This window comes from Clarias gariepinus, chromosome 24, assembly GCF_024256425.1.
Source record: "Clarias gariepinus isolate MV-2021 ecotype Netherlands chromosome 24, CGAR_prim_01v2, whole genome shotgun sequence".
NCBI lineage: Eukaryota > Metazoa > Chordata > Actinopteri > Siluriformes > Clariidae > Clarias > Clarias gariepinus.
This window is the reverse complement of record NC_071123.1, coordinates 5133484-5147475: the sequence shown is the minus strand read 5'-3', so window position 1 is coordinate 5147475 and position 13992 is coordinate 5133484. Positions and strand designations below refer to the sequence as shown.

The 13992-nt window shown below is 38.1% G+C and overlaps 1 protein-coding gene across 1 annotated transcript in view; it reads left to right on the top strand.

Annotated features, from left to right (window-relative positions):
- srek1 (splicing regulatory glutamine/lysine-rich protein 1) overlaps window positions 1-10430 on the top strand; it is a 206026-nt gene extending 195596 nt beyond the window's left edge. Inside the window, exon 13 of the transcript XR_008356265.1 lies at window positions 10421-10430. The gene's annotated coding sequence lies outside the window, so the exon portion shown is untranslated. The remainder of the gene's footprint in view (window positions 1-10420) is intronic.
- The last annotated feature ends 3562 nt before the right edge of the window (window positions 10431-13992 follow it).

The window sequence follows — 13992 nt, the reverse complement described above, 5'->3', positions numbered from 1 at the left end:
TCTGAGGACCCAGGCAGCCTGGACCTCGCCTTTCGTGCTTTGTTCTCAGTCTGCCTGTCACAGTCTTCCAATCCTACTATACATCAATCTTTCTCTCTGAGGCCACGGTTCATTTGTTTCCTTTTAAACGCCGTCTTCCGTCTAAATTTGGGGTGTAAGGAGAGCAAAGACCGCAATCAACCTGAGGTCAGAGCCGCTTGGTGGCGCATTACAGGAGGCCATGATTCCTCAAATGCTGATTTCTCATAACAACAGCGATGCCTTTACATTCTGCTTGTCCTGATGATTCACTTCATTGAATGGGAAAGTTAGAAACAGGTTAGATATAATATAAGCCTTTTTTTTTTTATTGAGTTCTTCGTCTGCATCTGGTGATAAATACGGGACACTATGCTTTATCAACATGTTTTTATGTCATAGCTTAAATATAGAATTTATAAAATATAGTTTCAGCTCCAAATTCAGAAGCAAATAAATTGGTTGGGCCAAAAATGTTGCAACACTGTTTTTATAATACAAGGGGCATTTAGGTCACAGTTATGAGAGTGAAAGCTCCCATTATTTCTCTATATAATCCCCAGCGACACTAATGCACCTATCCCAGTGCTTGGATACCATAAAGGGAAATAGTTTTCCATGTATAAAACGCTGGCCTCCCAGGAATTCCTTTAACGGTCCAAATGTGTGAAAATGGCTTTAAATGTGGCAATAAATCCCAGTTCAACAGTTCAACAAGTTAGCGACAAGATTTTTGAGAATCAGAATCTAAAATTCCAGTTGGATTTTTTTAAACGTCCCTTTAATGGTTCTACATACAGTAGAAGTCTGTAATATTCCACTTTAACAGTTCACCTACTAAAAGTTTTTTATACCAATTAAATTAATAAAAAATAAAAGATCACAGTTATTTATAACACCGTCAACATTCAATAAAAAAACCTTTATAATTGATATACAGTAATACACTGCCTGCCATTTTTTTTAGCTCTTTCTGTCTAACTCTTTATTTAAAACATGGAGGGACAGTGTGAAAATGTGGTTGGTAAAAAAATCATAAATAACCATGATGACTTAAGTGCTTGGTGAAGTTAGTACCAAATAGTGAAAAAGTGAAATTAAAAACGTTTCCACACACACACACACAATGTGATGAGACCTCGGGATAGGAACTGCACAGCTGTGTGGTCATAAGAAAACCATTTGTGAGTGAAACTCAGCAGAAAAACAGGTGCATCATGATAAGAAGGGAAGTGCATGAAGTGATGCACACATCATGCATAATGTCCACTGTACAAGCCTCTGGAGACAGTCTTATGATCCAGGGTTGCTTCTGTTGCCCAGGTCAAGTCTAGCCTTAGCAACGTTATGTGGCAATAATATGGAGTTATTGAGCTGAATGCACTGAATGACCAGGTTATCATCACATCTATGGATCCTGGAACCCCAAAGGACGTGCTGGAGAAAACCGTACAGAGGGGTTGAACATCAGTACAAAAATTCATACAACTCTGTCCAGAAATAAAGTTGCAAAAAGTTGCGGAAACAGTAGCACAAAAAAATATAGATCAAAGCTAAATGTGATGTAAAGAAATATTAGAGTGTGCCAATGTTTGTTTGTTTGTTTTGTATGTCAACAACAAGAAAGACTTTCATTGTTGTTTATGTTATGTAGATTCTTTGTTGCTATTAATGTATTCTACAGTATTTTGAAAATTAAATAAGGTGTTTAAAAATTTAATTGTCGAAGTAAAAAAAAAGGAAAAAAAGAAAAAAAAATGTAAGAATTCATTGTCTTTTGTGCAATTCTACTTAAGGCCTTCATGAGACAGCCCCAAAAAAACATCATTTTTCTTTATTAAATTTTTTTTTTTATGGAACTAAAAACATACAAACATAGTAATGATTTTACTTCAATACTTTTATGATAACTGGATTATTTATTTATTTATTTATTTATTTATTGTGGCTTGAATGTTCACCCAAACGTCACGAGAGTTAAGTCATGCATTAAAACTTTATGGCTATAAATCAATGTAGAAGCAAAATCCTATTTTTTCTTTAAACTTTCGCATATTTTATGGCTCCGCCCAGGACAAAGCAGTTATGGAAATCGAATAAACATGTTATCTGTGTCAGTTTTCAAAGCAGTCTTATTGTGCAAAAGCTTCAGGCAAAAAACGTTTAGTCAAATCTTCTGTTATGTTCAGTGTTGGAAACAAAATAGAATCAGTTGATTAACAGTCATTTGAATCTCTCCAGTATTTAATCCGCCAAATATGTAAATCAGAAAGTATACAGTAACTCACAGTAACAAGAATAAATACATTTTTCTTTTAAGATGGCAGATATGATTTCACTGATTATTGAAAAAAAACGGTTTTGGAAAACTTTGTTGTTCAGAATAGAAACTTCACACGTCTGTATGATCTCTCTCTCATACAGAAACACTTCCTAATGCAGATAAATAAACAGATTCTGCTTTCATTTTATCTTGTATCATAATGTATTTTAAATAGTATAATATATATATATAATAATATATATACATTGTTTAGAACTCATTCTTTTGATGATATCTTTACGTTTCATACATTGGAGGACCCAAACTCAGTCTCAAAAAATGTTCTGTGTTTGTGTGTCTGTATGTCTGTCCAGTTGAAAACTGATCTTTAAAGATGAATAGACAGATCAATATTTGTTTATTTTTCATGTCGGAAGTATAAAACCATTTTGTCTCATATGTTCCGAAACCGCATCAGTCCGAGGTGAGGGCTTGTACAATACCCCAACTGAGAGCCCAGTGTTATGTGTTAAAATGCCCCCTAGCCCCGACTGCCCCCCAAGGCATAAACACTATAAAAATATATATATATACATATATATATATATATATATATATATATATATATATATATATATATATATATATTACTACATAAACTGGCTGGACGGAATTTGATGAAACTTTTGCAGTATTTGGAGTATATATCTGCCTGAAGTTTAACCTGCACCATAAGTCAGATCAAAACAAGATGTCAGATACTCAACCTTGTTGAAAATTTTATTTATTTGTGGGCTTCAACATGAAATACACTTAATGACTGATTACATTAAAGCTGATCAGCTTGTTTTAAACTTAAACCTTTTAATTATTTCAACAAACTCTTGTTTGTACGCTTGTTAAATATACTGCTCGAAAAAAATAAAAGGAACACTTAGTCCTGGTTTGACTTGAACCTATCATACTGTACACATATGAGGGGCGTTCAAGTGAAACCGCGACTGAGTGTTCCCTCGCGTTTTTTTGTGCAGTATATATAAAATAGTTTAATCTGCTAAAAAAAAAAAAAAACGGCAAATGAAAAGTTTCTGTATTGAAAACACAAACACGCTCCAAAATTGTGCATATTGTATTTGGAAGCGGTATATTAATATCTTTAAATACTGGATCAGAACTACATACTGTACGTATGTTTAATCCACATAGATTTGTAAGAAGAGTCTTCTGTAGCTCTGATACTGAGGAATTCGCCAACGCTAGGTAAGAAATATTAATGAGAAGAACGACACTTAATCTTTTTAACGTTGTGGAATGTCTATGAGGCAGGTTAGTTCATGCTGGAACGTATCTAAGTGACATTTTAACAGCCATAAATAGTTCTTTCCTCGACAGCCTTGGTTTTTTCCCTCTCTCTCTCTCTCTCTCTCTCTCTCTCTATTGAAGTTAATAAGATGAAAAAAAAAATGCAGCTTGTTACATAACAGAGAAAGCAGAAGCACAAAGCTCTCTGTCCTGAAGCTCTGCCCCATGGCACGACTCTTAAATTACACCTTTACCTCCAAAGCACTGAGACTGACAGGAGCTGTCATCCATAAATATGAAACCTCTCTCTCTCTCTCTCTCTCTTTAAGATAGCTATGCCAGAGCATTTTTGACATTTGAAACTGATTTATTTATTTTTTTTCACATAAATTCAGGACTGTGCAAAATTTTTCAGCCTGTTGCAAATAAAACATTGGTTTCAATTTTTTTTTATCCACTTAATTTAATTGAATTGAATATGAAGCTTGTTTATGATCTTTGCATAGTAATGTACATGAAAAAATTTTTCAGTTTGACTAGCTATTAACAGCTTTAAGGAAAACTCAGAAATACTTGACTAAGTTGCTCGTAAGTAGTCATGACTTACTGTACCTGGGTGTGTCACTGCGTCAGTGATCTGGAACGCTCCTGCAAGGACTATCATTTTTTTTGAGCATGCTAAAAAGATTCGTAGCAGAGCTATGGCTTTTTATGACTTGTAGGATTGCCTTAGGTCCATTGTACTTTTTATGTAAGCATCTGTAAACTCACAGAGGTCACATGTCATTTATATGATGGAAAGTTATGTATAACCAGTAAGAGAAATTTTATATTAATTCCTGTAACTTCGGTTAAAAACTGGATTAAGGTTAGGGTTAGGGTTAAAATCAGTACCATCTGGAAGTTAATGAACAGTCAAGGAGATATGCATGACCCTGCTGTGACCCTGTATAAGATAAGCAGTACAGATAATGAATGAGTGAGTGAGTGAGTGAGTGAGTGCATTTATACAGAACGATTCACTTGAAAGAGGCCCAGAATATTTTTTATAATAACTCTCGCTATAATGAAGCAATCTGAACCAAAAAAAAAAATGCAACATACCTTGACGTATGATATTAGCAGTAATAACATTACATGTGATGCTGAAAGTAATCGCTGTTTTCTGCCAGACGAAAACATTTATGAATGGCGCTCTATGGCGTTCCTAAAGCATATCAGAGGGAACGGCAGCAATTTCACGTCAAATGTTTACCTTTAAAATCTTTCACACAGGGGCATCCTGGTGTGTTCGAAGCTCCATACACCGGGATGCTCATTGTACATTGTTTTGATTTGATTGCTTCGTCCTAGCGAGAGTTATTACAGAATATTTGGGGCCTCTTTCGAATGAACCACAAGCAGCAGGTGGAGCATTTCCAAGTGAGACTAAAGTGCAAGAGCTCGCAACCTTTCAATCCAGCTGAACACCTCCATCCTAAATAAACATTAAGTAATTGCCAATTGTTAGCATGTTTAATTTATAACTTTTTGCAAATTACATTGTAATTCCTTTTTTTTTTGTCATATTTTTGCTATTACTGTACTAATTGAACTGTTTAAAGCAGGCAGCATGGTCGCTGCACGTCTCCATGATCGCCCAGTCTACATCCTGGGGGTTTCTTCCAGGTTTCTCGCTTCTTCTCAAGTCACACCTGCATGTAGATAGGCTACAAAAACCACCCCAAGGTATAAATGTGTAAATGTAAGTCTGTACTCCAAAGTAATAAAATTTATGAGTGTTTTTTTTATGACATGGACATGTCCATTACCATGGTATGAGACCAATGTTGTCAAGCCCTGCAACAGTTTAAACCGAATCTTGTGTTGCAATATAATCAGCGTGGTGTGATTCTTAACTTATTCAAGGGAAATTCTTTTCTTCCTGAAATTTTTCTATTATAGATATTTTGGCTCATACATATCCACAATATATACAGTATATGCTTAATGTTTAAAAAAAATAGACATCATGATTTACTTTAATCCTGGAAGAAATGGGTGTTCTGGATTAATGAGGGGTTTTTTTTTGTGGAGTTACTAGAAAGCTTTGAACATGTTGAAACGAGAGCTGTGACAGACGATGCTGCCGGCCATAAATGTGTGAATTTATTACAATAATAATATGCTATGGACGTGGAGCAGAAAGACAGAGAGAAGCATGAAGAAAGATGTGTTGTAGGGAAAGTAAGTGGTATTTGGTGGTTTCGCAAGAAAGCGAATGTTTTGCTTAAGATTTGATTATCTGCAGTGGAGTTTGATTTGAAGGGCTTCAGTCATATTGCTCAGTCAGATATGTCCACAATGTCTGCGTGACTGAAGTAGGCCAAGTATTTAACGAGAACAAAGGGCCAACTCATAAACGCAGACATAAAAATGTGGGAATCAGACCCACACACTCGCTACGGATCAAAATGCTCCACTTGTACAGTGTATGTAGGTTGAGAATTCCAAATTATGCTTTAATTTAACCCCCAGGGGTCTGTGCCTACATTTGGCCTTTTGATACCCAAAAGTCAAAAATCCAATAAATAACAGGAGTTGTTTAGAATTTAACATTAAACATGAATACTAAATTTAGGTACTTAAGGTATGCTTGAAACATTATTATGAGGTGGTATTAAAATGTTGCGAGACAAGTTTTGTAGGAGCACCAACCTTTATAAGTCAGTGTGCCAAAAGACATGGTAGTGTGTACATCGGGAACTGTGCGACTAATGCTATTCTGACCGCGTCTGCTATTTTTTCATGGACAGCAAGTTAGATAAAAAACTAACGTGAAATTCTGCATGAAACTGGGCAAATCTGCCACATAGAGATTTGACATGATCTAGCAAGTTTATTGGTTGTTTGGACACAACGGTGACAAGTGATTGGTCACTGGAAAACAATCAGGTATTTGCGAATGTACTTACTCACTCACTGTCTATACTGCTTTATACTGTATTCAGGGTCATGGAGGGCCTGAAACCTGTCCCAGGAGACTTGGGGCACCAGGTGGGGTACACCCTGGACACGGTGCCAATTCATTGCAGGGCACACACATTGTTAGGGAGATAGGAAGCTGACATTAGCAGAATTTTAAAAAAGGGAGTTTTTCTGCAGAGGGAAAACCCGTTGGTGTCAAAACAAAAAGCGCATGCATGATACATGATACTCGGTAATCGTAGACCAAGAGTTGTTCGTTTTCCAAGTCAAAATTGATTAAAAATCTTTGCTCGCCTTGTGGAACGCTTGCAAACCGCTTTACTCGCAATCCAGGGTGTCACTGTATGTAAATGAAAGAAAGAAGCCGCGCCACTGGCTGCCTCACTTCTGGGTTCTTATACTCGGCTAGGGCTGCCTCATTGGTTCCCACGGAAATCGCTGTCGCACTGGAAACAAAGATTAACAGGTGCGATGTCCAATCCCAGGACCTGAAAAACATAGGAACCAAAACACAAGGGCCATACATTCGAGTGACCACACAAAAGGCTCAAAAGGACTAAGTAGGAAAGTCAGCAGGACAGCAACAAACGAAAAGTCCCTGCAAAAGCTCCGATAGTAACCAGCCATACCCAAAAATTGCCGTAATTCTCGCCTGGTTTTTGGCGTAGGGAACTCGTTCATTGCTGAAATTTTTGCTGTTACCAGTCGCACTTTGCCTTGTCCTACTTGTTTACCTAAATAGGTCACTGTTGCTTTGCCAATTTCACATTTTGCAAGATTTGAAGTCAAAGATGCTTTCTCTAGGCGCTTAAGTACGATCTCTAACAATAATACATGTTCAGGCCAAGTCTGTAAATAAACAATCAGATCGTCAAGATAAGCATTGCAGTTAGGACTGTCTGTGAGCACTGAACTGACCAGTCTTTTGAAATGTTGCAACCCAAAAGGTCTAACGTTATACTGTATGAAACAGTCCGGGGTTACGAAGGCTAAAATCTCGGATGCCCTGGCGGCCAACGGAACTTGCCAGTATCCTTTAAGAAGGTCCAACTTACTAATGAACTTGCTGACCCTATACACTGTAAACACGATCCTCCATTCTTGGCATTGGAAAGCAATCGGGTATCGTCACGCCATTCACGCGTCGATAGTCGGTGCAAAAACGCTTAGTACCATCAAATTATTCCACCAACAAACATGGGGAGCTCCAAGGACTAATGCTGGGCTTAGCTAACCCCTTCTCCAACAAGTACTGAGTTTTCAGCTTCATTAAACCTATTTTTACTGCATTAAGTCTGTATCAATGCTGTTGAATTGGCTGAGAGTTGTTTATTATAATATCATGCTGTAGTACGTTTATTATTGTGGGAACATCACCCAAGATATATCTTGCCTTTGAATAACATTAAGGTGGTGTAAAAAGATTTGCCAAGTTTGTCAGGGTTTTGGAGTTTGGTAGCCTGGCAGACAACTGGACTCCATCAGCCTTGAAGAAACCATCCAAGTCACCATTCTCTTTCTTCATCATTAAGCCCTGATACAAGTGATACTCACTGGGAAAACTATGTCCTTTTCCTTTCCAGTAGTGAGAGGCTCTATAGCATCTCTAGCATGATAAGCTTTGAACATGTTAATATGACACATTCGTTTTTGCCACTTTTTATTTGGAATCTTGAACGCGTAATCAGTCTCACTCTTCCTCTCTAGAATTTCATACGGCCCAGAAAATCGCACAGACAACGTAGACCCTGGAATAGGAAGTAGGACCAATACCTGGTCACCAACTGCAAAAGCTCTGATCACGGCACCTTTATTATAGCACGCTTTCATTTCCCCCTGAACTTTGGACAAAGACTCATGAGCGGAAGCACAAGATTTCTGTAGCCTTTCACAAAATTTGCTTACGTAATCGAACACATTGGTTTTCTCACCCATCTCAATACCCAACATCCTCTCTTTTAAAGCTTTTAGCGGTCCCCTTACGGTATGCCCAAAAACCAATTCTGGTGAACTAGACCTCAAGGATCCTTGCACTGTTTCTCAAATTGAAAATAGAAGCAAAGTCTCAATACAATACTTCCAATGACCATTACAATAAATACTTACAATACAATGACCATTATTAAAACACAAATTGAATTGGATTCTATGTAAGTAGATGAACAGTAAATGAAAGCTAGCTCCAGTTGCATAACTTACACATGCCAGTGCAACATCAATGATAGAAATATTACTAAGACCTCATGTGGGGTTTCTAATGAATGCAACATAATAAAGACAATTAAGGTAATGTATATGTTTTATATAACAGATGCAGCTCCTGTTGCAAACCTGTAAAAAACATCTTATCAGGCTGCATATGCTGCAAATGAAATGGTGGGGAAATAATCACCTTTGAGTGTTAGACCAATGGGTGTGTCTGCAGTTTGCTTCACTCGAGCCAAGTGTACAGTTACACTGTACAGCACGTTCTGTCCACAAGGCCTCCGAACTACAGTGTCGCTCGCTGGCATTGCGTAACCTTATCAGCATGGCTGGGGTACGTGAAAACACAGCGTGCACAACACGCAAGTTTTAACTGCTTGTAATAAACTATAATAAACCATCAACAGCGATGCGAGCGCTATATAATTCAGTTAATCTGAGCCGATCTGTTATGCAACGGCAGATTGATTCTCTGCAGCTGTTGCTTTGGACACCTGCCAGTGTCAACTCTGCAGAAAGTGCGAGAAGCAGGCTGCCTTTGTCTGCCTATTCAGAATATTCATAGCGCTCAACAAATTGGCTAATTTATAGCCATGGGATATGTGTGGAAGTCTTTCAGCCTCTCACTGTGCTTGGCATGGTCTGAGTCCAGAGGGTGGCAGGCGATCAGGACGGAGTAGCACGGAGAGATCAGAGAGGAAGTCGGGAACATATTTGCAGAAGACTATTTCATAACATATTTGTCCTTCTGTCTATTTTGTTTGTTTAAAGGTTTGGACACACCTTCTAATTCCGTGGCCTTTCCTGAATTTGATTTCTTTTTAAAACAAAACTGAAGGCGTCCAAAATGCACAATAATCTTCTTTAAACAGTTGATATTGAGATGTATCTGCTAATTATGCTCTGTAAATCCTTTATAATGGCACTAATCTGAGATTCCTGAGGTTGGGATCTCGAAATGAATATCTTCTCTGAAGCAGAGGTAAGTTTTGGTCTTGCTTTCCTAAAAAGGTCTTCATGAGAGACAGTTTCATCATGGTGCTTGATGGGTTTTGCAAATGCACTTGACAATATGATTCTCGCAAGAACTGTTGCAGAACATCAGACCTTCTTGTCTTAAAATAACAACTGACTGTTGCTGTTGTTGCTGCTTAAATACCTAATGCCATGTGTGTTATTTTATAGAAAATAGAAACATAAATCCAAACATTTGATTGGTACTGTACATCCATCCATCCATCCATCCATCTAGGAACCTCTGTAGTCAAACTAGGGACCATGGAGGCCAATGATGATTACCATTGTATTTATTTCCATTTTACAACAATTGGTCAAAATTCTCCCACTTTGGAAACGCCAATCAACCTAATTATCAAAAGATAATAAACCCATAATGAAATACATTTTTGATGCACTGAAGTTAAAAGTCTTTAACAAAAGCAATTTCAGCAACCTGGAAGCAATCACAAGATTTGATTTGGCACAAGTTTCTGGAACAATGGTATTGTATTCTTTTATTGGGTTTGCTGTGCATTAGATTTTTATACCAAGGTACTGTTGAATTCTGATTAGTCAGGTTTACATTTATGTCATTAAGCAACACCTTACATATCCAGATTGACTTACATTTATCTTATATCTACAGTTGATCAGTTGAGGATTAAGAAGGTTTGCTCAAAGGCCCAGCAATGGCAGTCTGACAGAGCTGGAATTTAAACTCATCATCTGATCAGTAGCCCAGCATCTTAACCAACGAGTGTCCACTTCCCATAGCTTTCTCCTCAAAAGTAAACTTACAGGTTGAAAAACATTTAAACACCCACTTAGATTATGAATGCGGCGGTGCTAGGGAATGTCTTTTAACTTGCCTTGTTCAAGCCTCCCTCAACTTTCTGTTGGTAATGGTTTGACTACAGCTAGTAGCAAGATTGTGGGAGCTCAGTACAGATCTGAGAAAACGGGTGGTAAGATTTACACAGGTCAGGAACGTATCAGGAGACTGGTTTAAACAACTGTATGTAAGTTACTGGGAGGTTTAGCCACTTTGCCATGATCTGGAAGAAGATCAAAATGGTCATCCTCAGCTGAGAGGAAATGGGTTGGGATGATCAGGAACAATGCAGGAACCACCAACACGCAGGTCTACCATGATCTGAAAGCATCTCTAGACGGAGACACTGATGCTCCAGCGGCTTCCAGTTCATGGCAGTCCTGCGTCTTGGTGGTTCCTGGGTTGTTTCTGACTACATGGGCAAAGAACAAGCCTTCTGCAGTAGAGTTTTAGAAATGAAACACTACCAATTCTGCCATGCCGAGTGGCCAAATATCCAACCAGAATCCGGGTAAAAAAAAAAGGTTAATATCTACTAATATCACTATTTAATGTTCATATTTGTACAACTGTGGTAGGACCTCCATTCAATTTGGAAATGCCAATCTGCATGTCTTTGGACTGTGGGAGGAAACCAGAGAACCCAGAGAAAACCCACCAATAATAATAATAATAATAATAATAAGAGTTTCTACATTTTCTACATTCAGTCCCATATTCTGGTAGTGGTAAAATTTACACAGTATAAAAGTTTTGATAACTTTGGTTCTACCTGATGTATCTGAAAACCCAAATGCACAGTTTGAAGTCTAAAACATCGCTAATAACACAAACCGACGAGGCTTCCATATAAGCACTTTTTTTAAGAGTCTTTGATCTATGCTGTGTTGCCGGTACAGATTTGTGCTGCTTGGGGTTTAAGGAGAAACCTAATTTCAGAAAACCCCAAAAAAAATATATAAATGATAATAAACCCCTCGTTTCAAATTCCTGGGGTATTCTTCTATTATAGATGTTCCCAACAAAAAAGAAGACCAGTTTGAACTTTTCATCTGAAGCTCAGTCGTGCTGTGGTGCTCAAGAGGATAATGCTTAAATGCTTTTTTAACAGCTCACCATTTTATATTTTCAGGTCTCAGCCGTACTGAAACATTAACAGAGTAACAAGCTGATGTGCAAAGTTTTTGCTTTTGTTTGACAGCAACACCACCCAGAAAGCGCCCCCCTCAAACCCCCCCCCCCCCCCACCCCCGGTCTCCCCTCTCACACTCTTGCACTGGCTGTTGAGCAGTAATTTCCCTTTTTTAATTTCACACTGAGTGTTCTTATAGCATGAGTTCTTACTTTCTAATTTGTTGAGAGAGCTGCGTTTCCTGTACACGAGCAGCGTTGCAGGATTTTAAACAGCTAAGCAGAGACATGATCAGGCCACACCGGTTTAAGGAGTCCTCTGCGTACACCCTTGTGCCAGATGGCAAGTTTCTTATTTGTCACTTTGGTTGTTTTATTAAGCCAATTGATTTATTCACGCTTTATCTTTATAATATATTGTACCTTCCGCCATAATTTCCTGTTATAGCAGGTGGCTACACCTCAAAAACACAGTGCAGCACTTTTCAAACTTAGATTTCCATTCCATGTTTCAGACTTGTGTTTTTTAGAGAGCAAGCGCTTTAAGGCTGCTTGCACTGAATTGATCGTAACATCACATGCTCCTTTTTGTGAAGACCCTGTGTTGCACTTTAGTGAAGGGATCACTAAACTCATTCAGCTTTATCTAATTAGAGAACACGGAGGGGTATGTTGCATGAACAAGCTTTATTTATTTATTTCCTGGGAATTTTTATACCAGAAACTAGAGCAAAGTCCCAGAACATGTGATCCGGAGATTATAAGATGCATACAGTACATAAAGTTAATAAGGAATGGTTTGAGGCAGGAAGAATTCTTTTGGTTTTGTTTATTCGTTTTCAGTAAGCGCCTTATTCCAGGCGGATCGTGGTAGATCTGGGATTTATCCTGGGACACCAGGTGCGATGCAGGAATACAGCTGTGCTCTTCAGATGTGCACTTCAGTAATCCTAATAATGATATTTAAAGGATCACAGTCATTTCATTAACCAGCCCTAACAGAAAACATCTATAATGTAATAAGCACAATTCAGCAACACAATTGTGCACATGAAATATTCATACAAAGACATTAATGCATTAAGTCACCACATGTTGCTTCTCAGTTAAAGAATAAACCACGGAATGGCATGCTCTTATGGGAAAATAATCCGGGGTATGGGTAGTGTGATATAACCTGATACAAACCCCAAAGTAGATTATTGTCCTACCCTGTCCAGCGTGCCATCCACCTTCTGGGGTAGGCTCCAGGCCCCCTGCGATGCTGTATACAGGATATAGAGTTAGTTCTAGCAATTAATAGCTGTTTTCTCATCCGCCTCCTTCTCTCTCTCTCTCTCTCTCTTTGTAAGAAATGCAGCTGATCAAACCAAAAATCATATACTCCTGAAGACCTGAAGTTCATTGTTTAAAAATCTATTGACATTTAAGTCTTGACTTCTTTCATTAGTGTTAATTAATGTCACAATAACAACCATTATTTTATCCTTTCATTGCACATATAGTTGATCATGTCGCTGTTATTGAAAATTAACTGATCAGTGAGATTTAAAAATTCGACAGTGCTGTGGTGTAATGCGTTTTGTAATTCCTTTAGAGAAGTCAGAGAAAAGTGCAAAGTAATCATCAGCGACGAGGCTAAGTAAGAATATACAGAGGTTACTTAGGCGTTATTCTCATGTTGTGCTTATAGATGTTATACAGTGCAACAAGATAGATAAAGACAGCGACAAAACAAAAGTGGTAATATAATACACCTTTACCAAGAACAAAAGTAGATACTTTATGCAACTGCATACAGAACATTGTTGCGTATTGAAATACTGCACAGGAAAATTACTACAACTTTAACACGAAAAACGCACGTGCCTTCCGTGACGCTGTTACAAAGGCTTCATAGGCCTTGCATGTGGCAAGTGGTTTTTCGAAGCATGTCTGTTGGTTCTGGCTGAAGGGACAGAGTTCAAACATGTGAGCTGTAACGGGTCAAGCATTATTGTTCTCTTCACTTTCTGGCACTGGAGACCAGTTTTTTTTAATGAAGGGGGGGTTTCTTACTTTGAAGATTTTAGATGACCTGACAATAATTACTGTGTGAGTTCTATCAGTCAATGATGTAATTCTATATAAAAAAACTATTCACTCACTTATCATCTATGCTGCTTTATCCTGTAATACAGGGTCGCATAGGGCATTAAGCCTAACCCAAGAGACTGGGGTACACCCTGCAGGGGTGCCAATACATCGCAGGGCACACACACACACTATGGAAAAT